The 26,608-nt window shown below is 44.1% G+C and overlaps 1 long non-coding RNA gene across 1 annotated transcript in view; it reads right to left on the bottom strand.

The window, feature by feature from the left end:
- Nucleotides 1-265: 265 nt before the first annotated feature.
- The window catches only part of LOC127151389 (uncharacterized), a 32,086-nt gene continuing 5,743 nt past the window's right edge, over nt 266-26,608 (bottom strand). Inside the window, exon 2 of the long non-coding RNA XR_007824313.1 lies at nt 266-594. This is a non-coding gene — a long non-coding RNA (uncharacterized LOC127151389). The remainder of the gene's footprint in view (nt 595-26,608) is intronic.

Raw genomic sequence — 26,608 nt, 5'->3', positions numbered from 1 at the left:
GGTGTCCACGTAGTGAAAATGCTCGATGCATCCAACTGACCCATCCTATCTTTTAAAACCAAAACACTTATTTCAAATTAAGATTAATTTTTAGTTTAACGATTATAAGGTGGACCGAGATTAGATCGTCAACCTTCAAACGGATAATTGGTGCCTTAGAAATATTTTCAAATCAACGAAATAAAATTTGTTTGTGAGATTATTAACCTTTATTCACCAATTCAACCACAAACACACACACACACAATCTATAGTAAAGCAAAAATTCTGGCAAAACACACTTAATTCTCGTATAGCATTAAAAGAGAGAAAGGGCTCCTTTTTACCCATTGCTCATAATTAACGACATGCAAAAACTTGAAACTTTATTTATATCAAAACAAAACATATGCTTAAATATGAAATAATAATCTTTTTAAACCAATGGTTTTAATTTTCATCACTTGATTTTTGTTTATTCATATATAGTATATCTTGGAAAGTCAATCCTCGTTCCCTTCTCCTCTCAGTATACTTCATCTTCTTTTCTTTAGCATCAGTTCCTCTTACACGTTTGATCACACCCATTCACACAACTTTCTACTTTGTCCACATCTGTCAGGTTTAGAAAGAAAAAGAAACAATTAAAGAAAACATAATAGTCCATCAAAACTAGAGAAAGTTATTAAAGAAACGGACCAAATTTTAGTATGAATACTACTACAAATCTCTCGTTGATTGTGAGTTCGAGATACAAATTTTGTATATGAATACTACTCTAATTGAATGTTAGTCATGACAAGGATCATCTCTAATGACATTTCATGCTCAATAGCAAACATTGTCTTCCTCTATGAATTATTTTCATTACAACATGTTTGCCAGCAGTACTACTGCTTAAAATTTAAAAGAAATATCAAAAAACACATTAACCTAAAACTCTTTTTTTTTTTTTTTTGGAACAAAAGAGAAGATGATGTGAATTAGCTGTAGGTGGACCAGAATATCACAACTAGAATGTGACATTCATAGATATGTATAATCAAAAGAGCCATGTGAAAGGAACAATATTATAGAAGCCGGAAGAAGAAAAGAACCAAACAAGAGGTTACTTATATGTAATAGCATTTAGATTGGGACGTCAAAAGTCCAAAAACTTAAACGATTAAAATATATATTAGCTTCATCCAAAAATGTACAAGAATAAAATAGGTAATACAAGAGTACTAGAAATTAGCTCACTCAGGTTTTCTGGGGTGGAAACATTGCTGCAAAGAGAAAAGACACAGCCAAGTTTACAAAATTTATGAAGATCAACCGCATGGTTGGTATCCGTACGGGAATCCTTAAATGTAGATGTGGATTCTGCACCAAGTATGCTAAGAATAATCAAAAAAATTAGAACTGATTTCATTTTTTTCTTAATTTCAATTTTCTTGTGGTTCAAAATTATGTATCGTTGAGCACTTGGTTCTATAGAAAATAAGATTGAAAAACCCTCTATATATATATAGAAAAAAAAAACTCTTGGTTTAAACCACGACCCTACAAATCGGATTGAGGAAGAAACGGTATTCATGACGATACTATCGGAAAACGAACGTATTACGATGACACGCTGCCACGCTTCCCTTCACCTCAAGTTTTTGGACAAATGTAATTTCCGCTTGTGGCTAAATACACCTTACACGTTAAAACCCTACAAATGTCGACGATCCATTTGTAGTTTACCAATTTGCTATTTTGAAAATTTACTTCAACATGCCCTTAAATTATGTTTGACACTCCCAACGGATTCTTTAGTTCTAAATATAACAAATAGACACACACACATATATAGTGCTACATCAATGATAGACCTAGACCATATCAATTAATAAGATCATAGTATCATTTGTTACATTTATAATTATTTTTCTTCAAAATATTACAACACGCTTAAGTTATTAAACCTAGAAGTGATCTCTATACCAATTGTTTATTTATTTATTTTTCAGGATCATAACATATTTCTTCACCTAATTAGCTGAGTTATCAATCGACATAAAGAATTTTATTAGTATAAAACATATAGGTCAACTGACATGTGATATGTGTTAGCGATCATGAGGCTTACGATTTGAATCACTATATCTGCATCATATTTCTCTCCAATTACTAATTTAATATTAAATCAATTAGTATAAAAATAGAAAGTTGATGTCACAATTAGTATTGTAACGCCCCGAATTTTCGAGGTAAACTTTTACCGTTTTATGTAATTTTTCGGGAATTTTAAATTTGGATTTATTTCTGGAATTCTGAAATTTATATTTTTAAATTTATATAATAATAATATAATAGTAATTATATCATTATTTTTATTAGTATTTATTTTTATCCGTATATAAAATTTAATATTAATATTTTCTATTATTATTATTATTATTAGTATTATTGTTATTAATAAAATTTTTTAAAGTTAATATATATATGTATATAATAATAATACTTTATAGATTTGTTTATTATTAATTATGATAATTAAAAAATTGATATATATATATATATATAATAATAATATCCTATTTATTTTATTATTAAAAGTTATATATATATATATATATATATATATATAATAATAATAATAATTTTTTTTAAAAAAACGTAACCCTAACCCGCGCACGACACAGACCCCCCCTTCTTTTTCGTTTCCGCTTTCTTCTTCTCCACCGCGCCGCGAGCCCCATCCGTTTTCTCTTCTTCCTCCATCCTCCACCCGACGCCGCCATCCACCGCCTCCATCTCTTTCTTCTTCGTTTCTGCATCACCGCCGGCTCCTTCGTCTCCAGCTTGGTTGTTCTTCAGCCGACGCGACCTCAGCCCTTCTTCTCCTTCTTCTCCGGTCAACCCGAGCCCACAGTCGCAGTCGTGAAGCTTACCGGATCTCCGTTTCGCAGCCAGCCAACGCCACCACCGCCTGTCCATTTGTTTCCACCGCCGAACGCCTCCTTCGTTGGCCGTCCGCCGCATTGAAGCGAGTTGCACCGTTCGCCAAGCGGCCGGCGGCGAGCCTTCAACGATCGTGGAGCTCGAGTATTGCAGGCGCCGCGCGAAGCCAAGCCGAGTCGTGAATCTCAGCCGAGCCGCGAGCCGTACCCGAGCCGAGCCGAAAACTGAGCCGAGCCGAGCCGAGGACCGAGCCGAGCCGAGAACCAAGCCGAGCCGAGCCGAGCCGAGCCGAGAACCAAGCCGAGTTAAGCCGAGCCGAGCCGAGCCGATCTGAGCCGAGTCCAAGCCGAGCCGAGCCGAGCCACCTAAGCCTTTCTTCCTCCACTTCGGTTCACGGTGAGTCTTCGGTAAGGTTTTGTTTGATGAATTCCCTAATGTTGCCATATCCGATTCGAGTTGATTATTGGAATAAGTTTTGATCCTATCTTTCACCCCTTAAAGGTAGTAAGGAGTTGACGTTTAAGCCCTCAGGTTCTGCGGCAGGCTTGGTTGGAGATAGCTTCCTTTCCTTGGGTAAGTCAACGGGTGTCGTTTCGGACCTTTTAAAACGACTTCTACTAGAGTCATCAACTAAAACCTTTGTGTTTTCGTTTAGGTTGATCCGTTGAGCGTGGATTCAATCGAGGGGCATAACCGAGTATCAGGTAAGGGTTTTCCTACTACTGGACCCCGAATCCAGGCTGAAAACGTAGTAATCCACAAGGGATTACACGTTAGTGACTGTACTGAATAACTGTATGCGTGTTGACTGTAACGCCCAACAATTTCGGTTTCCTTTTGTTTTGACCATTAATATTAATACTAAAGTGTGTTTATTATTAGTATTAAACTAAAGTTTTTTTTTTTTATGTATTAATTTTGAAGTTAGGGGGTGAAATAAATTATTGGCTTAACAAATAAATGGCCTTGGAAAGGGTCAAAGGTGGTTATTGGAGGAGAGAGGAAAGAGGGTTTTAAAGATTTCTTTTATTATTTTTATTTCTTTTAAAAAGAGGCCTTGGGACTCGTGCGTAAAGAGGAAGAGGAAAATTTACAAAGAAAGAAAAAGGGGGAAAAAATTTTCCTATTGAAACCCTAGCCGCCGCACGCCGCCGCCGCCGCCGCCGCGAACCCGAGCCGCCAAGCACCCTTCTCTGTTCAGCAGCGCAGCCGAGCCGCAGTCGCAACCGAGCCGTCGCCGAGCTTCCAGCCGCGCCGGGAGAATCGTCCAAGCCGATCTGCGCAGCCGAGCGTCCGTCGGAGCAGCCGTCCCTCGCACGCCGAAGCCGAGTCGAAGCCGCCTCCGCGCGTCCGCAGCCAACCCGTCAGCCAGCCGAGGCGCGCCGCTCCGATCCGACGCAAGCGCAGCCGAAACGCCAGTCGGTAGCCGTCGCCGAGCGAAGCCGCGGTAGCCGGACCACCAACAGCCGCCGCGCCGCCCGAAATCCGGAAGCCGAAGCCTCGCGCGCAAGGGTCCGACCGAAGACCCGCCCCGCGACCCGAACCGACGCGCGCCACCCTCCGGAAACCCGACCCGCGCCCGCGTGCACCCGTGCGTGAGCCGCGCCCGCGTGTGAAGCCGCGCCGCGCGCTTTTGTGTAGCCGAGCCGCGTCTCCCCTGTTGCAAGCCGAGCCGCGTCTCCCCTGTTGCAAGCCGAGCCGCGTCTCCCCCTGTTGCAAGCCGAGCCGCACGCGAAATCCCTGTACCGAGCCGAGCCGCGTCTGCCCAAGCCGAGCCGGTCCTGTCTTCTTCCAGCCGAGCCGCCAGGACTAAATTGGCTCCATCCACCTATATTTTGGTAAGCTAATTAATTATTGTGGTCTTTCCGGTAAGACTCCATGCTCGGACATTAGTTAAATTAATTTGGATCTAAATTAAATTATTTTCCTCAAGGGACGTCTTGGACCAAGAAATTACTGCAGCGCGGGATTTCTTCAGTAGGGGCTCGAGCACTGCAACCTCCTTCTAGGGTAAGTTAGTTCAATTGAGTCTTGAACCGTTGGTCGTTGGCGACCTATTTACGAATTTTGACTTATTAAACAGCTAGGACTTCGTCGCTTGGAAAGCGTACTGCCTCGCGGTTAGAACTCGACAAGTAGATCTCCAGGTAAGAGATTCTACTACTAGTTTCATGATTGAAGTATGAGACTGTGTATGCCCTATGTTGCATATTGAGAAATTGACAGTATGATGCCTGAAATAAATGTTAGTATGATGCAAATGACGATATAGTTGTGCTATAGCCTGTTATGTGTGGCAAGATCTATCATGGTTACGACGAATGTCGGGACGGAGAGTGTAGAAATGATTTATGCGACATGTTATATGCTGATGCCATGTGTATGTATACTGAAATTAGGGTACCTGTTAGCTTGATTCTGTTAGAGTCGTACCTGCATGGGTGTCCTTCGGGATCACCACCTATTGAGGACTGTGTGGTCCGACGGGACGCCAGTCTAGCATGATATAGACATGACTCGAGTGACTCGACGGAGTCCTCGCATCCCGACTGTCCTAGGTGTCCCCGGGCACCGAAGACCCGAGTTACGTTCCCACGGGAGCGCATGATTGCACGTGTTCGGGAACGTGCCAGAGATTGGGTACCAGTTATCAGGACTCTAACAGGAAGTTAACAGGCACCTAGTGGGACTAGTAGTGGGTCCCTTACTGAGTATTTTTATACTCATTCTCTCCACTTTATGTTTTCAGGTAGAGGACGAGGCAAGGGCAAGGGCAAGCTGGCGAGCGACCCGAAGTGAGACCGAGGAGGGCCATAGGGACTACCGCTTCCGTTTGTTTCTTATTTCAGATTTTAGCATTTGAGTTTGAATACTTTTTACTTTTCACTTTCTTTTATGTAGATAGGGCCCGAGTAGGATTTCAGAGCGCTTTTACAATTTTTGCATGACTACTATGTTTATGTTTTTATAAATGAATTTCTTGAACCGTATGCTTTTAATAAAATTTTTCGACTTAAACCACTTGTTCTATATTTAGTAATGACTTCGATTCAGCATAAGGAGTTGGGTCGTTACATTGACTATTAAGCACTGTTATTATATTTTGTCTGATGTAAAGATACTGTGACTGCTAATTGTAGATTGAGATTTTATGTTGATGGACCTTGAAGTTACGGTTCAGTATGTAGTAAAGCATTGGTCTGGATGTTGATCATGGAGTTTGGACGGGGAAGGACAGTGAGTCCGGTTTTGGTTGGTTAGTTGATTGGGTCTAGGGTTTTCCCTAATGGTGTGCGAATTGGTGATGCGTATAGCAACTGAGGGCGTAGTTGTTTAAACCTATACTATCTGACTGACAAAGCCTATGGCGGAACTGTAATATGAATGCCGTTGGGGTATGACTGATGTAGACGGTTTAGTATGGACTGAGGGGTAACGGTTAGCTTCATCTATGGGGTAGTGTGCCTTACGGATAGGTGCATCCTTCGGGAGCACTAGACTGATAGGTGCATCCTTCGAGAGCACTAGACAGACGTGTGCATCCTTCGGGAGCACGAGACTGATACGTGCATCCTTCGGGAGCACCAGACTGATACGTGCATCCTTCGGGAGCACCAGACTGATACGTGCATCCTTCGGGAGCACCAGACTGATATGTGCCTCCTTCGGGAGCACTAGACTGATATGTGCGTTCTACGGAACCACTAGACTGTTATGTAGGGTACCCCCGAATAGGAAGTTAACTGTTGTCCCCTAACGGGCCCAGTAGTGGGTCCCTTACTGGGTATGTTTATACTCACCCTTTTCTCTTCTTTAACTTTTCAGGTAAGGGCACAGCGAGGGGCAGACCGACGAGAGGCAGGAAGGACGCGTGAAGGCCATATGGACGCGTCTGGTTTTCTTATCGCTTCCGCTATGTATTTTGTCAGAATATTTTGACTTGTGATTTTGAACTGGTGACTTGAGTTTTTATTTGTGACTTTTTGATTGATTTAAAATAGGGCCCGAAACTGTCTTTTTGTAAGGTTTCTAATGCTTTAATGAATCGTAACTGGTCCGTTTTAAATTTTATGTTGAATGGTCGAGTTTTGGTATTTGGTGGTGACCTCAGCTTAGTCCGGAAAGTTGGGTCGTTACAAGTATAAAAAGATATTATATTCGGACAAGGACTCGTGAACTCAAATAGATTACATAGTTTGGAGTAAGTTGAGAATCACCCACATTGAAAAGATAAAGAGAGATGTCACAACTTTTGTTGAAGAAATGACGACGAACTATAAAATTACCAAAAACGTATGGAGAAATCGACACATTTGATATACGTAGTTTACGAACAAGTGTTAGCTACATTTACGAGATAGAGAGAAAATCTATTATTAGAGAGAATGTTTTCTTAATACAAACGGTGCAAATGTTCTTTGTTGCTTGTAGCACCACATAACAAATTAAATTCAAGGCATTTCAACCATTTTTATTTGTTACAATTACCTTTCTTTCATTATTCAATTGATGTACGAAATGAAAAGCCAGTTCTTGTACTTATGATCTAATATTATGATTAAGTTAGAAATCAAGTACTTAACCTTTTCAACGTTTGATTTTTGTAATACATTTTTCATTTTACTATAATTAATAATATTCATTCTTTTATATGAAATATGTTGGGTCATAAACAATAAAACAAATATTTTAGTTCTTTAATAATTTATTGTTTTTCACGTCATTTTTCCATCCATTTTAATATTTCATTTTAGAAAGAATATCTCATAGCTTTTTTAAAGAAAACAATTTAAAAATTCAGAGTTAAAATAATTGGAACAAGGAATAAAGTTATTTAAAAAAAAAAAAAAAACTAGGAATCAAAAGCCATGCATAATCCTTCGTGAGTATTATTATTATTATTATTATTATTATTATTATTATTATTATTATTATTATTATTATTATTATTATTAATTTCCTTTTCTCTTTGGGTGAAGGACACCCTAAAACCTATAATTACTTGAAGGATATGTTTTTCTTTGAAATATGTGAAGATTTGAATGGATACAGATGATTTAAAAATATATGGTTTTTCCTTATCAATAAAAAAACATAAAAATTATAGCTCCCTTAATTCTTTCCTCTTCATTTTTTTCTCTTTTATATACAATTACTCACACGCTACAGTATTTTGTTATGTAATCTTGTTCAAACACAATGCATTCAAGAGATGTTAAATAACTTTTTTTGTTTTGGAAGACAAATCGTTCATGACACCTCGAGACCAAAGAAGAAACATAAAGTTATCTTATCGAAATAACCTGTGAATTTTTTTGGATTAAAATGAATTATTTCTATCCTTACCTTATTGTCTAATCATTCAAATTAATTATTTTCACACTTTCCCTGTTCATCTATAATATTTTCTTCAAAAAAATTGAAATTAAAATAGTTCATTGTTTTTTAACAATAAATGGAGGGGGAACTGAAACTCAACTTTTTAAATTGAAAATAGAAATAAAACAAACTTTAGAGGTATCATTTTGATTGTTATATAGCTGTGTAGGTTTCGAGAACTATTTAGGATTATTTTTTAAGAGAAATTAGTGAGCTAGGAGTAATGAGAGGGTGTTATGGGATGTCCAACCTAGTGAAAATGCTCGATGCATCCAACTGACCCATCCTATCTTTTAAAACCAAAACACTTATTTCAAATTAAGATTAATTTTTAGTTTAACGATTATAAGGTGGACCGAGATTAGATCGTCCACCTTCAAACAGATAATTGGTGCCTTAGAAATATTTTCAAATCAACGAAATAAAATTTGTTTGTGAGATTATTAACCTTTATTCACCAATTCAACCACAAACACACACACACACACAATCTATAGTAAAGCAAAAATTTTGGCAAAACACACATAATTCTCGTATAGCATTAAAAGAGAGAAAGGGCTCTTTTTTACCCATTGCTCATAATTAACGACATGCAAAAACTTGAAACTTTATTTATATCAAAACAAAACATATGCTTAAATATGAAATAATAATCTTTTTAAACCAATGGTTTTAATTTTCACCACTTGATTTTTGTTTATTCATATATAGTATATCTTGGAAAGCCAATCCCTGTTCCCTTCTCCTCTCAGTATACTTCATCTTCTTTTCTTTAGCATCAGTTCTTCTTACACGTTTGATCACACCCATTCACCCAACTTTCTACTTTGTCCACATCTGTCAGGTTTAGAAAGAAAAAGAAACAATTAAAGAAAACATAATAGTCCATCGAAACTAGAGAAAGTTATTAATGAAACGGACCAAATTTTAGTATGAATACTACTACTAATCTCTCGTTGTGTAACGACCCAACTTTCCGGACTAAGCTAAGGTCAATACTCAGTACTAAGACTCGACCACACAAAACAAAATTCATAACGGACCGGTTACGATTTCTTAAAACGTTAGAAATATTACAAAAAAACAGTATCGGGCCCTATTTTAAATCACAGTCACAAAAGTTTCAAATAAAAACTCAGGTCATCAACTCAAAATCACAAAACCAAATATTCTAACAAAATACATCGACGGAAGCAATAAGAAAATCAGACGCGTCCATATGACCTTCACGCATCCTTCCTGCCTCTCGTCGGTCTGCCCCTAGCTGTGCCCTTACCTGAAAAGTTTAAGAAGAGAAAAGGGTGAGTATAAACATACCCAGTAAGGGACCCACTACTGGGCCCGTTAGGGAACAACTGTTAACTTCCTATTCAGGGGTACCCTACATAACAGTCTAGTGGTTCCGTAGAACGCACATATCAGTCTCGTGATCCCGAAGGATACACCTATCAGTCTAGTGATCCCGAAAGATGCACATATCAGTCTAGTGCTCCCGAAGGATGCACATATCAGTCTAGTGCCCCCGAAGGATGCACGTATCAGTCTAGTGCTCCCGCAGGATGCACATATCCGTAAGGTACACTACCCCATAGATGAAGCTAACCGTTACCCTCAGTCCATACTAACCGTCTACCACAGTCATACCCCATCAACACTCATATTACACTTTCGCCATAGGCTTTTGTAACGACCCAACTTTCCGGACTAAGCTGAGGTCACTACCAAATACCAAAACTCGACCATTCAACATAAAATTTAAAACGGACCAGTTACGATTCATTAAAACATTAGAAACCTTACAAAAGACAGTTTCGGGCCCTATTTTAAATAACTAAAAAGTCACAAAATAAAAATATCAAGTCACCAGTTCAAAATCACGAGTCAAAATATTCTGACAAAATACATAGCGGAAGCGATAAGAAAACCAGACGCGTCCATATGGCCTTCACGCATCCTTCCTGCCTCTCGTCGGTCTGCCCCTCGCTGTACCCCTACCTGAAAAGTAAAAAAAGAGAAAGGGTGAGTATAAACATACCCAGTAAGGGACCCACTACTGGGCCCGTTAGGGGACAACAGTTAACTTCCTATTCGGGGGTACCCTACATAACAGTCTAGTGGTTCCGTAGAACGCACACATCAGTCTAGTGCTCCCGAAGGATGCACATATCAGTCTAGTGCTCCCGAAGGATGCACATATCAGTCTAGTGCTCCCGAAGGATGCACATATCAGTCTAGTGCTCCCAAAGGATGCACATATCAGTCTAGTGCTCCCGAAGGATGCACATATCAGTCTAGTGCTCCCGAAGGACGCACTTATCAGTCTAGTGCTCCCGAAGGACGCACTTATCCGTAAGGCACACTACCCCATAGATGAAGCTAACCGTTACCCCTCAGTCCAAATTAAACTGTCTACATCAGTCACATCTCAACGGCATTCATATTACAGTCCCGCCATAGGCTTTGTCAGTCAGATAGTATAGGATTAAGCATCTACACCCACAGTTGCTTTATGCATTACCGATTCGCACACCGATAGGGAAACCCTAGGTCCAATCGACTAACCAACCAAAACCGGACTCACTGTTTTTCCCCGTCCAAACTCCATGAACCACATCCAGACCAGTGTTTCGTACATACTAAACCGTAACTTTAAGGTCCATCAACATATAATTTCAATCCACAGATAGCAGTCACAGTATATTTTCATCAGACAAAAATATAATATCAGTACTTAACAGTCAACACGCATACAGATATTTAGTACAGTTATTAACGTGTAATCCCCTGTGGATTACTACGGCTTTAGCCTGGACTCGGGGTCCAGTAGTAGGAAAACCCTTACCTGAAACTCGGTTATGCCCCTAGATCGAAACCACGCTCAACAGATCCACCTAAACGAAACACGAAAGTTTTAGTAGCTGACTTTAACAGAAGCCGTTTTAAAAAGGTCAGAAGCGACATCCGTTGACTTACCCAAGGAAAGGAAGCTATCTCCAACCAGGCCTACCGCGAGACCCGAGAACCCAAGTGTCAAATCTGAACTACCTTCAAGGGAGAAAAGTAGGGCCATAACTTATTCCAATATTCAAGCTCTAATCGGATGTAGCAACATTAGGGAATTCATCGAAAATAATCCTTACCGAAGACTCACCGTGACCCGGAGCGGAGGAAGGAAGGCTTAGGTGGCTTGGTGAAACAAGGAGCTCGGCTCGGCTTGAAGGCGCTCGGCTCGGCTCGGCTCGGCTCCACCTCGGCTCGGCTCGGCTTGGTCTCGGCTCGGCTCGGCTTGTGGCTCGGCTCGGCTTGGCCTCGGCTCGGCTCAACTCGGCTCGCGGCTCGGCTCACTCGGCTCGCGGCTCGGCTCACTCGGCTCGCGGCTCGGCTCGCGGCTCGGCTCGCGGCTCGCTCGGCTTAGGGCTCGGCTCGAACAAGGATGGCGGCTCGGGTACGGCTCGCGGCTCGGCTTGGTCAACTCGGCTCACCCGGATCTGTGTGGCTCGGACTGGAAACGGGTTCGGGTCGGGTCAGCTTGGAACCGGGTCGGGTTGATGCAAACGGCAGCCACGGTGATCGATTTTTCCCCGGCGAGCGACGGCGGCGGCGATTCGCGGACGACACACGAGGGATGCGGGTGGCTGCTTCGTGGAGCGGCGACGAGCGGCGGTGGCGTTGGCTGGGACTCGACGGATGACGACGAAGGGACGGGTTGCGGCTTGCGGAGGGTGGCTGCGGCGAACGTCCGGCGAGGCTATGCACACCGACGGAGATGGAGAGGATGGTGACGGCGCCGAAACGGACACGAAGATGGAGGGAGAGAGACGGCTGCGGCGTCGGGCAGACGAAACGAAGAAGAAGGTGGAAGGGGCTCGGGCGGTGGCGCGGCGCGGAAGGGAGAAGAAAGAAGAAGAAAATCGGGGGGGGGGGGGGGGGGGGGGGGGGGGGGGGGGCGGCGCGCGCGTCTCCTAGGGTTTCTTTTCTCTCTTTTTTTTTTTTTTTAAATATATATATATATATATATATATATATATATATATATATATATAAAACAAAATAGGTATATATAAATAATTATTAAAATTATTAAAATTATTAATATTAAATAATTTAAAATAAATAATAATATATATATTAAATAAAAATAATAATAATAATAAAGAAATAATAATAATATATTAATAATATTAATATTAAATAAATAATAATTTAATATTATGTAATAATAATGTTATTGTTTAATAATATTACTATAATATTAAATAATAATAATAATTATAATATTAATATTATAACAAATAAAATAAATATTAATAATTATAATACAATCAATATTATATCCTTATTATATCAATTTGCACTTTAAATAAAGCGAGAAAAATTTTACCTTAAAAAAATTTCGGAGCGTTACATTCTTCCCTCCTTAGGGAACTTTCGTCCTCGAAAGTTTTATTCCTCGAACAGCTCGGGATAACGAGATCTCATGACATCTTCTCGCTCCCACGTAGCCTCTTCTATCCGGTGATTCCGCCATAAGACTTTAACCAGAGGGATTTCCTTATTCCTCAATGTTTTCACCTCTCTAGCCAGTATCTCAACGGGTTGTTCAACATAGCTCAAGTTTTCATCAATCTCTAGTGGCTCGTAATCCACTACATGGGATGGATCTGGCACGTACTTCCTCAACATAGAAACGTGAAACACATCATGGACTGTCGAGAGTGATGGAGGCAACGCCAAGCGATAAGCTACAGGGCCAATCCGCTCCAGAACCTCAAACGGCCCAACAAAACGGGGACTCAACTTTCCCCTCCTTTCAAAACGCAAGACACCTTTCATAGGTGCTACCTTTAAGAACACCTTATCCCCTATCTCAAACTCAAGGTCCTTCCGCCTCACATCTGCATAACTCTTCTGTCTACTCTGAGCGGTATGCATGCGTGATCTAATCTTCTGAATCGCTTCGTTAGTAGACTGAACTAACTCAGGACCCATCAATCTCTGCTCACCTACCTCACCCCAGCAAACCGGGGATCTACAACATCTGCCGTACAGGGCCTCAAACGGTGCCATGCCAATAGTAGCCTGATAACTGTTATTATAAGCAAATTCCATCAAATGTAAGTGGGAGTCCCAGCTACCTGGAAATTCCAATGCACACGCTCGCAACATATCCTCTAAAACCTGGTTCAGACGCTCAGTCTGACCGTCAGTCTGTGGATGGAAAGCCGTACTAAAGTCCAACCTCGTGCCCATAGCAGTCTGCAAACCCTTCCAAAATTTGGAAGTGAAACGAGCATCTCTATCAGAAACAATCGACACTGGCACTCCATGTAATCTCACTATCTCAGACATGTACAACTGTGCCCACTTACTAGCAGTATAGGTGGATTTACCCAGAACGAAGTGCGCTGATTTAGTAAGTCTGTCCACCACAACCCAAATCACTGTAAAACCCCTCAGAGTTCTCGGTAGCCCTGTAATGAAATCCATGGACACATTCTCCCACTTCCATTCCGGTATGCTCAAGGGTTGTAATAAACCCGCTGGTTTCTGCCTTGGTGCCTTAACCTGCTGACACACCAAGCATTTACTAACAAATTCTGCTACTTCCCTCTTCATGTTACGCCACCAATAAATCCGCTTCAGGTCCTGATACATCTTCGTACTACCTGGGTGCATGGAGAATGGGGAACTGTGCGCCTCAGATAATAATTCTGTCTTAACCGCACCATCTGACGGAACACAGAGGCGTCTCTCAAACAACAGTCCACCATCAGAGGATAACGAGAACTCAGCCGTTTGCCCTGCCTCTGCTAGGCCACGTTTCTCAACCAGATAAGGATCGTTACTCTGAGCATCAATGATCCTTTGCCTCAAAGTCGGCTGTACCGTCAACTGGGCTAACTGCATAGTAACTGCCCCCACTGACACTGCAATCTCAGCCCGCTCGAGATCCCGATGCAATGGGGCCTGCCGGGTAATAAGTGCTGCTGAATGTGACACTTTCCTACTAAGAGCATCGACTACCACATTTGCCTTGCGTGGATGATACAGTATCTCACAATCGTAATCCTTCACTAACTCAAGCCACCTTCGCTGTCTCATATTCAATTCTTTCTGAGTAAAGAAGTATTTCAAGCTCTTATGATCTGTGAATATCTGTATCTTTTCACCATATAAATAATGCCTCCATATCTTCAAGGCAAAAACCACTGCTGCCAACTCTAGATCATGTGTAGGGTAGTTCTGCTCATGACTGTTCAACTGACGAGACGCATAAGCGACCACCTTACCCTGCTGCATCAAAACACAACCCAGACCCTTCTTGGAAGCATCACTATAAATCACGAAATTGCCAGAACCATCAGGTACCGTAAGAACCGGTGCGGTAACTAACTTCTGTTTAAGGGTCTGGAAACTGTCCTCACAAGCCTTGCTCCAAACAAAAGGAGCTCCCTTTCTGGTCAACTGAGTAAGAGGAGTAGCTATACGAGAAAAGTTCTCCACAAACCGTCGATAATAACCTGCTAAACCCAGAAAGCTACGAACCTCACTGACTGTGGAAGGTCGGGTCCAACCAGTGACTGCCTCTATCTTAGCTGGATCTACAGAGACTCCAGCCTTAGAAACCACGTGGCCCAGAAAGGACACCTGCTTCAGCCAAAACTCGCACTTCGAGAACTTTGCGTATAATTTATTATCCCGAAGTGTTTGCAAAACCATACGTAAATGCTCCTCGTGTTCGGCCTCCGTCTTGGAGTATATCAAGATATCGTCGATAAACACAATCACAAAAGTGTCTAGAAACTCCCTAAACACTCTGTTCATCAAGTCCATGAATACTGCCGGAGCATTCGTCAAACCAAAAGACATCACAATAAACTCGTAGTGTCCATATCTGGAACGAAATGCTGTTTTCGGTACATCCTCATCCTTAATTCTCAGCTGATGGTATCCCGACCGAAGATCAATCTTAGAGAACACTGTGGCTCCCTGTAACTGGTCAAATAGATCGTCAATCCTGGGCAAGGGATATCTGTTCTTTACGGTTACCTTATTCAACTCCCTATAGTCAATGCATAGACGCATCGATCCATCCTTCTTCTTAACGAATAAGACTGGCGCACCCCAAGGTGACACGCTCGGTCGAATGAATCCCTTATCCAGCAATTCCTGTAACTGTACCTTCAGTTCTTTCAATTCTGCGGGGGCCATTCTGTAAGGGGCTCTGGATATAGGAACCGTGCCCGGCTCCAACTCTATGGCAAACTCAACCTCCCTGTGCGGAGGTAACCCTGGAAGTTCCTCAGGAAAAACGTCCGGATAGTCCCCCACTACTGGTTCTGATGACAGGGATACATCGGCCTCTCTAGTATCCACCACGCCCGCTAAGATACCCCAAGTACCCTGACTGAGCAGTTTACTGGCCCTGATGACTGAGATTACCTGAGGCAACGACTTTGACCCTCCTCCCTTAAATTTAAAACTGGCCATCGAGGGAGGGTTAAACGTTACCTCCTTACGTGAACAATCTATGCTGGCGTGGTTAGCGGCCAACCAATCCATACCCAGGATTACATCAAAGTCCAGCATATCCAGAACTATCAGCGTTACCTCAATCACATGGCCTGCTATCTTAATCTGGCAAGCTTTCACCTTTTCCTTCGACAACATACATTCCCCGGAAGGAGTAGATACTGACAGAACATGGTGTAAGGGCTCTACCTCTAAGCGGGCATGCGACACAAATGCGGAAGAGATAAAGGAATGTGACGAACCCGAATCAAACAAAACTAAGGCGTAATGCCCCAACACTGGGAGCGTACCTGTCACTACTGTGCCTGCCTTCTCGGCCTCAGTCCTGTTGGTAGCAAAGACTCTACCCTGATGTGGAGCACCTGCTCCCTGATTCTGCGCGATCCCCGTGACTCTCAACGGGCATCTGTCAGCTGTATGACCCTCTTGCCTGCACTTAAAGCAGGTCCTGGTCCCGAATAAGCAACGGCCCAGATGGTGCTTCCCACAAGTGGTACACAACGGCTTCCCCCTGGCGGCCTCCCCTGCCTCAAAAGGTTTCTGCTGGAAGCTGCGAAACTCACCACCTGGTCTGAAATTCCGCTGTGGCACTGGAACAGGCTGCTGCTCAGCCTTCCTCTTCTGTCCCGACGTCGAACCTCTACCAGCGGTCTTAGACGAGTTGGCCCTCTCCTGTAAACTGAGATCCACTGCCAGGCGCAGTGCATCGGCATGAGTAGCGGGTCTGAAAGCTCGGACCAAACCCTGAATGTCCAGTCTGAGGCCTCTAACAAACTTATCAGCTCTGGCCGCCTCGGTCGCTATCATCTCGGGAGCGAAACGGGATAACATGTCAAACTCTGCATCATACTGCTCCACCGTCATGTCACCCTGCTCTAAGTTCAGAAACTCCTGCCGCTTGGCATCTCTCAAACTGGCAGAGAAGAATTTCGCATAGAAACTCTCCTTGAACTGCTGCCACGTGATCTGACTCACATCACCACCTAGCATCCTCTCTATAGTCTCCCACCATGCAGTACCTCTGTCAGTCAACATAAAAACAGCACACTGAACCTTCTGATCCTCAGGGCATTTCATGTAACGGAATATGGTCTCCAAGGACGATAGCCACATCTGAGCTCTGGTGGGGTCCTCCAAAGACCCATCAAACGTCGTGGGATTATACTTCCTGAAATCCCTCAGGTGCTTAGCCTCTGCCGACAACTGATCCGGCACAAACTGGGGTGCAACTGGTACCGGAGCCGGAGCTGGAGCAGGAATTGGTGCTGGAGCTGGCGCTGGAGCTGGCGCCGGAGTTGGCGAGGCAGGCTTCTGCTGCTTCCGCATTTGCATAATCATATCTCTAAACCTCTGCTCCATGGCGGCTAGGTCCGCATGAGTAACTGGCGCAGCCGGGTCAGGGGCTTGGGCTACAGGCTGCACCTCAGGCTGAACGCGTCCTGCTCCCCTTCCTCGGCCTCCTCGACCACCCCTACGTGCACCTCTCCTTGGTGGCATTTCCCTAACAACCACCAACGATTCCTTTAGTCATAAATTGGTAATTGAATTTGCAGTTTAACTTAGGTAAGGTAATGCATGTAGAGTTATACATATACTTTCATGAGAGCGTACCTGACGAGCGGCAAGGATCGTTTCAGCCATAAGGACACAAAACACAGACTCACATTATAAGTCAGTCTACAGAACCTAAAACTTAGGCTCTGATACCAACTGTAACGACCCAACTTTCCGGACTAAGCTGAGGTCACTACCATATACCAAAACTCGACCATTCAACATAAAATTTAAAACGGACCAGTTACGATTCATTAAAACATTAGAAACCTTACAAAAGACAGTTTCGGGCCCTATTTTAAATAACTAAAAAGTCACAAAATAAAAATATCAAGTCACCAGTTCAAAATCACAAGTCAAAATATTCTGACAAAATACATAGCGGAAGCGATAAGAAAACCAGACGCGTCCATATGGCCTTCACGCATCCTTCCTGCCTCTCGTCGGTCTGCCCCTCGCTGTACCCCTACCTGAAAAGTAAAAAAAGAGAAAGGGTGAGTATAAACATACCCAGTAAGGGACCCACTACTGGGCCCGTTAGGGGACAACAGTTAACTTCCTATTCGGGGGTACCCTACATAACAGTCTAGTGGTTCCGTAGAACGCACACATCAGTCTAGTGCTCCCGAAGGATGCACATATCAGTCTAGTGCTCCCGAAGGATGCACATATCAGTCTAGTGCTCCCGAAGGATGCACATATCAGTCTAGTGCTCCCAAAGGATGCACATATCAGTCTAGTGCTCCCGAAGGATGCACATATCAGTCTAGTGCTCCCGAAGGACGCACTTATCAGTCTAGTGCTCCCGAAGGACGCACTTATCCGTAAGGCACACTACCCCATAGATGAAGCTAACCGTTACCCCTCAGTCCAAATTAAACTGTCTACATCAGTCACATCTCAACGGCATTCATATTACAGTCCCGCCATAGGCTTTGTCAGTCAGATAGTATAGGATTAAGCATCTACACCCACAGTTGCTTTATGCATTACCGATTCGCACACCGATAGGGAAACCCTAGGTCCAATCGACTAACCAACCAAAACCGGACTCACTGTTTTTCCCCGTCCAAACTCCATGAACCACATCCAGACCAGTGTTTCGTACATACTAAACCGTAACTTTAAGGTCCATCAACATATAATTTCAATCCACAGATAGCAGTCACAGTATATTTTCATCAGACAAAAATATAATATCAGTACTTAACAGTCAACACGCATACAGATATTTAGTACAGTTATTAACGTGTAATCCCCTGTGGATTACTACGGCTTTAGCCTGGACTCGGGGTCCAGTAGTAGGAAAACCCTTACCTGAAACTCGGTTATGCCCCTAGATCGAAACCACGCTCAACAAATCCACCTAAACGAAACACGAAAGTTTTAGTAGCTGACTTTAGCAGAAGCCGTTTTAAAAAGGTCAGAAGCGACATCCGTTGACTTACCCAAGGAAAGGAAGCTATCTCCAACCAGGCCTACCGCGAGACCCGAGAACCCAAGTGTCAAATCTGAACTACCTTCAAGGGAGAAAAGTAGGGCCATAACTTATTCCAATATTCAAGCTCTAATCGGATGTAGCAACATTAGGGAATTCATCGAAAATAATCCTTACCGAAGACTCACCGTGACCCGGAGCGGAGGAAGGAAGGCTTAGGTGGCTTGGTGAAACAAGGAGCTCGGCTCGGCTTGAAGGCGCTCGGCTCGGCTCGGCTCGGCTCCACCTCGGCTCGGCTCGGCTTGGTCTCGGCTCGGCTCGGCTTGTGGCTCGGCTCGGCTTGGCCTCGGCTCGGCTCAACTCGACTCGTGGCTCGGCTCACTCGGCTCGCGGCTCGGCTCACTCGGCTCGCGGCTCGGCTCGCGGCTCGCTCGGCTTAGGGCTCGGCTCGGACAAGGATGGCGGCTCGGGTACGGCTCGCGGCTCGGCTTGGTCAACTCGGCTCACCCGGATCTGTGTGGCTCGGACTGGAAACGGGTTCGGGTCGGGTCAGCTTGGAACCGGGTCGGATTGATTCAAACGGCAGCCACGGTGATCGATTTTTCCCCGGCGAGCGACGGCGGCGGCGATTCGCGGACGACACACGAGGGATGCGGGTGGCTGCTTCGTGGAGCGGCGACGAGCGGCGGTGGCGTTGGTTGGGACTCGACGGATGACGACGAAGGGACGGGTTGCGGCTTGCGGATGGTGGCTGCGGCGAACGTCCGGCGAGGCTACGCACACCGACGGAGATGGAGAGGATGGTGACGGCGCCGAAACGGACACGAAGATGGAGGGAGAGAGACGGCTGCGGCGTCGGGCAGACGAAACGAAGAAGAAGGTGGAAGGGGCTCGGGTGGTGGCGCGGCGCGGAAGGGAGAAGAAAGAAGAAGAAAATCGGGAGGGGGGGGGGCGGCGCGCGCGTCTCCTAGGGTTTCTTTTCTCTCTTTTTTTTTTTTTTTAAAATATATATATATATATATATAAAACAAAATAGGTATATATAAATAATTATTAAAATTATTAAAATTATTAATATTAAATAATTTAAAATAAATAATAATATATATATTAAATAAAAATAATAATAATAATAAAGAAATAATAATAATATATTAATAATATTAATATTAAATAAATAATAATTTAATATTATGTAATAATAATGTTATTGTTTAATAATATTACTATAATATTAAATAATAATAATAATTATAATATTAATATTATAACAAATAAAATAAATATTAATAATAATAATACAATCAATATTATATCCTTATTATATCAATTTGCACTTTAAATAAAGCGAGAAAAATTTTACCTTAAAAAAATTTCGGAGCGTTACAGCTTTGCCAGTCAAATAGTATAGGTTTAAACAACTACACCCTCAGTTGCTATACGCGTTTCCAATTCGCACACCATTATGGTAACCCCTAGACCCAATCAACTAATCAATCAAAATCGGACTCGCTGTCCTTCCCGTCCAAACTCCATGATCAGTGTCCAGACCCATGACTACCACGTACCTAACCGTAACTTGAAGGTCCATCAACATACAATTCCAATCTACAACGTAGCCCATTAACATAACCACCCTATACCGAACATCCAGCATCTGGGTCTATTAGCAAGTAACTCCTTATACCCGATAGCACACAAGCTACAACTAGCGGTCGCGTTACCTTTACATCAGACAAGAGTAATAATAACAATGCTTAAAAGTCAAGCACACATATATTTATTCGGTACAGTTACTAACGTGTAATCCCCTGTGGACTACTACGTTTCCAGCCTCGCTCCGAGGTCCAGTAGTAGGAAAACCCTTACCTGAAACTTGGTTATGCCCCTCTATCGAGTCCACGCTCAACGGATCCACCTAAACGAAAACACGAAGGTTTTAATCGATGATACTAGTAGAAGTCATTTTAAATGGTCCTAAGCAACATCCGTTGACTTACCCAAGGAAAGGAAAGCTATCTCCAAACAAGCTTGTCGCGGAACCCGAGAACTTAAACATCAACTCCTTAATACCTTCAAGGGAGAAAAGGTGGGACCAAATCTTATTCCAATATTCAAATTCGAATCGGACGTAGCAACATTAGGAAGTTCATCAAAATAATCCTTACTGAAGACTCACCGTGACCCGAAGTGGAGGGAGGAAGGCTTAGGTGGCTCGGTGAACAGGGAGCTCGGCTTGGCTTGTAGGTGTTCGGCTCGACTCGGCTTGGCTCGTGGCTTGGCTCGGCTTGGATCAGTTTACGGCTCGGCTCGACTCGGTCCTCGGCTCGGCTTGGCTCGCTTGGTCCTCGGCTCGGCTCACGGCTCGGCTCGTGGCTCGGCTCAATTCGGCTCGCGGCTCGGCTTGCGGCTCGGCCCAACTCGGATTCGTGGCTCGGGCCGGCTTCACTTCGCGGCTCGGTGTATTCCTTCCTCCTTCCGGCAACGACGGCGCTCCCCTCGGTGTTCTGTTTGCATCGGGAACACGAGATGAGAAGGAAGAGGCCGCCGGCGGTGGCAGAAACGAAGAGAGAGGGAGACGTCGTCTGTAGATGGACGACAGACGGCGCAACGCGCGGATGGTGGCTGCGGCGAACAACCGGTGATGCTAAGAACGTCGACGGAGATGGAGACGGGGACAGAGGACGGAGATGGAGAGGATGGGGACGCGCGCGAACGGAAGGAAAAAGAAAAGAAAACAGCGGCGGCGGACGATGAAGGAAGAAGAAGAAGAAGGAGAAATCGAAAGCGAAGGGAGGGGCGGCGGCGCAAGGAAGAGAAAACGAAAATGGATGAAAAGGGGGGGGTGTCTCGCGCGCGCCTTAGGGTTTATTTTTTAAAAAAAAAATTATTATTATATATATATATATATATATTAACTTATAATAATTATAAATAATAATAATAATAATAATAATAATAAAAACTAACATTAATATTAAATTATATATAAAAATTAAAATAAATAATAATAATAATAATATAATTAATATTATATTATTATTATATAAATTTATAAATATTAATTTAGAAATTTTAGAATTTACTCAAAAATTTAAAATTTCCGAAAAATTTACGCAAAACGATAAAAGTTTACCTCGAAAATTCGGGGCGTTACATTCTTCCCTCCTTAGGGAACTTTCGTCTTCGAAAGTTTTATTCTTCGAACAGTTCGGGATAACGGGACCTCATGTCATCTTCTCGCTCTCATGTAGCCTCTTCCACTCGGTGATTCCACCATTAGACTTTAACTAAAGGGATTTCTTTATTCCTCAACGTTTTCACCTCTCTAGCCAGCACCTCAACAGGTTGTTCAGTATAGCTCAAGTTTTCATCAATCTCCAGTGGCTCGTAATCCACTACATAGGATGGATCTGACACGTACTTCTTCAACATAGAAACATTAAACACATCATGAACTGTCGAGAGTGATGGTGGCAACGCCAAGCGATAAGCTACAGGGCCAATCCGCTCCAGAATTTCAAACGGCCCAACAAAACGGGGACTCAGCTTTCCCCTTCTTTCAAATCGTAAGACACCTCTCATAGGTGCTACCTTTAAGAACACCTTGTCCCCTACCTCAAACTCAAAATCCTTCCGCCTCACATCTGCATAACTCTTCTGCCTACTCTGAGCGGTATGCATGCGTGATCTAATCTTCTGTATCGCTTCGTTAGTAGACTGAACTAACTCAGGACCCATCAATCTCTGCTCACCCACCTCACCCCAGCAAACCGGGGATCTACAACATTTGCCGTACAAGGCCTCAAATGGTGCCATGCCAATAGTAGCCTGATAACTGTTATTATAAGAAAATTCCATCAAATGCAAGTGGGAGTCCCAGCTACCTGGAAATTCCAATGCACACGCTCGCAACATATCCTCTAAAACTTGGTTCAGACGCTCAGTCTGACCGTCAGTCTGTGGATGGAAAGCTGTACTAAAGTCCAACCTCGTGACCATAGCAGTCTGCAAACCCTTCCAGAATTTGGAAGTGAAACGGGCATCTCTATCTGAAACAATCGACACTGGCACTCCATGTAATCTCACTATCTCCGACATGTACAGCTGTGCCCACTTACTAGCAGTATAGGTGGATTTACCCGGAACGAAGTGCGCTGATTTGGTAAGTCTGTCCACCACAACCCAAATCACTGTAAAACCCCTCAGAGTTCTCGGCAGCCCTGTAATGAAATCCATGGACACGTTTTCCCACTTCCATTCCGGTATGCTCAAGGGTTGTAATAAACCCGCTGGTTTCTGCCTTGGTGCCTTAACCTGCTGACACACCAAGCATCTACTAACAAATTCTGCTACTTCCCTCTTCATGTTACGCCACCAATAAACCCGCTTCAGGTCCTGATACATCTTCGTACTACCTGGGTGCAAGGAAAATGGGGAACTGTGAGCCTCAGATAATAATTCTGTCTTAACCGCACTATCCGACGGCACACAAAGGCGTCTCTCGAACAAAAGTCCACCATCAGAGGATAATGAGAACTCAACCGCTTGCCCTGCCTCTGCTAGGCCACGTTTCTCAACCAAATAAGGATCGTTACCCTGAGCATCAATGATCCTTTGCCTCAAAGTCGGCTGTACCGTCAACTGGGCTAACTGCATAGTGACTGCCCCCACTGACACAGCAATCTCAGCCCGCTCGAGATCCCGATGCAACGGGGCCTGTCGGGTAATAAGTGCTGCTGAATGTGATACCTTTCTACTAAGAGCATCAGCTACCACATTTGCCTTGCCTGGATGATACAGTATCTCACAATCGTAATCCTTCACTAACTCAAGCCATCTTCGCTGTCTCATATTCAATTCCTTCTGAGTAAAGAAGTATTTCAAGCTCTTATGATCCGTGAAGATCTGTATCTTTTCACCATATAAGTAATGCCTCTATATTTTCAAAGCAAAAACCACTGCTGCCAACTCTAAATCATGTGTAGGGTAGTTCTGCTCATGACTCTTCAACTGACGAGAAGCATAAGCGACCACCTTACCCTGTTGCATCAAAACACAACCCAAACCCTTCTTGGAAGCATCACTATAAATCAAAAAACTGCCAGAACCATCAGGTACAGTAAGAACCGGTGCGGTAACTAGCTTCTATTTAAGGTTCTGGAAACTGTCCTCACATGCCTTGCTCCAAACAAAAGGAGCTCCCTTCCTGGTCAACTGAGTAAGAGGAGTAGCTATACGAGAAAAGTTCTCCACAAACCGTCGATAATAACCTGCTAAACCCAGAAAGCTACGAACCTCACTGACTGTGGAAGGTTGGGTCCAACCGGTGACCGCCTCTATCTTAGCTGGATCCACAGAGACTCCAGCCTTAGAAACCACGTGGCCCAGAAAGGACACCTGCTGCAGCCAAAACTCGCATTTCGAGAACTTTGCATACAACTTATTATCCCGAAGTGTTTGCAAAACTATACATAAATGTTCCTCATGTTCGGCCTCCGTCTTGGAGTATATCAAGATATCGTCGATAAACACGATCACAAAAGTATCTAGGAACTCCCTAAACACTCTGTTCATCAAGTCCATAAACACTGCCGGAGCATTCGTCAAACCAAAAGACATCACAATAAACTCGTAATGTCCATACCTGGAACGAAATGCTGTCTTTGGTACATCACCATCCTTAATCCTCAGCTGATGGTATCCCGACCGAAGATCAATCTTGGAGAACACTGTGGCTCCCTGTAACTGGTCAAATAGATCGTCGATCCTGGGCAAGGGATATCTGTTCTTAACGGTTACCTTATTCAACTCCCTATAGTCAATGCATAGACGCATCGATCCATCCTTCTTCTTAACAAATAAAACTGGCGCACCCCAAGGTGACACGCTCGGTCGAATGAATCCCTTATCAAGCAATTCTTGTAACTGCACCTTTAATTCTTTCAGCTCTGCGGGGGTCATCCTATAAGGGGCTCTGGATATAGGAATCGTGCCCGGCTCCAACTCTATGGCAAACTCAACCTCTCTGTGAGGAGGTAACCCTGGAAGTTCTTCAGGAAAGACATCTGGATAGTCCCTCACCACCGGTTCTGATGACAGGGATACATCGACCTCTCTAGTATCCACCACGCTCGCTAAGATACCCCAAGTACCCTAACTGAGCAGTTTACTGGCCCTGATGGCTGAGATTACCTGAGGCAACAACCTTGACCCTTCTCCCTTAAATTTAAAACTGGCCATCGAGGGAGGGTTAAATGTTACCTCCTTACGGGAACAGTCTATGCTGGCGTGGTTAGCGGCCAACCAATCCATACCCAGGATTACATCAAAGTCGAGCATATCCAGGACTAACAGCGTTACTTCAATCACATGGCCTGCTATCTCAATCTGGCATGCTTTCACCTTTTCCTTCGACAACATACACTCCCCGGAAGGAGTAGATACTGATAGAACATGGTGTAAGGGCTCTACCTCTAAGCGAGCATGCAACACAAATGCGGAAGAGATAAAAGAATGTGACGATCCTGAATCAAACAAAATTAGGGCGTAATGCCCCAATACTGGAAGCGTACCTGTCACCACCGTGCCTGCCCTCTCAGCCTCAGTCTTGTTGGTAGCAAAGACCCTACCCTGATGTGGAGCACCTGCTCCCTGATTCTGCGCGTTCCCCGTAAGTCTCAACGGGCATCTATCAGCTGTATGACCCTCTTGCCTACACTTAAAGCAAGTCCTGGTCCCGAATAAGTAACGACCCAGATGGTGCTTTTCACAAGTGGTACACAACGGCTTCCCTCTGGCAGCTTCCCCTGCCTTAAAAGGTTTTTGCTGGAAGCGCCGGAACTCACCACCTGATCTGAAGTTCCGCTGTGGCACTGGAACAGGCTGCTGCTCAGCCTTCCTCTTCTATCCCGATGTTGAACCTCTACCAGCGGTCTTAGACGAGTTAGCCCTCTCCTGTAAACTGAGATCCACTGCCAGGCGCATTGCATCGGCATGAGTAGCCGGTCGGAAGGCTCGAACCAAACCCTGAATGTCCAGTCGGAGGCCTCTAACAAACTTATCAGCTCTGGCCGCCTCGGTCGCTATCATTTCGGGAGCGAAGCAGGATAACATGTCAAACTCCGCATCATACTGCTCCACTGTCATGTCACCCTGCTCTGAGTTCAGGAACTCCTGCCGCTTGGCATCTCTCAAACTAGCAGAGAAGAATTTCGCATAGAAACACTCCTTGAACTGTTGCCACGTGATTTGGCTCACATCACCACCTAGCATTCTCTCTGTAGTCTCCCACCATGCAGTACCTCTGTCTGTCAACATGAAAACAGCACACTAAACTTTTTGATCCTCAGGGCACTTCATGTATCGGAATATGGTCTCCAACGACGATAACCACAGCTGAGCCCTGGTGGGGTCCTCCAAAGACCCATCGAACGTCGTGGGATTATACTTCCTGAAATCCCTCAGGTGCTTAGCCTCTGCTGACAACTGATCCGGCACAACCTGGGGCGCAACTGGTACTGGAGCCGGAGCTGGAGCAAGAGCTGGAGCAAGAGCTGGTGCTGGAGCTGGCGGGGCAGGCTGCTGCTGCTCCCGCATCTGCATAATCAAATCCCTAAACCTCTGCTCCATGGCAGCTAGATCCGCATGAGTAATTGGCGCAGCCGGGTCAGTGGCTTGGGCTACAGGCTGCACACCTCAGGTTGAACACGTCTTGCTCCCCTTCCTCGGCCTCCTCGGCCACCCCTACATGCACCTCTCCTTGGCGGCATTTCCCTAACAACCACCAATGAT

The sequence above is a fragment of the Cucumis melo genome, chromosome 1 (assembly GCF_025177605.1).
Source record: "Cucumis melo cultivar AY chromosome 1, USDA_Cmelo_AY_1.0, whole genome shotgun sequence".
NCBI classification, from domain to species: Eukaryota; Viridiplantae; Streptophyta; class Magnoliopsida; order Cucurbitales; family Cucurbitaceae; genus Cucumis; species Cucumis melo.
The sequence above is the reverse complement of the archived record's forward strand: the minus strand, read 5'-3'. Positions and strand labels throughout refer to the sequence as shown.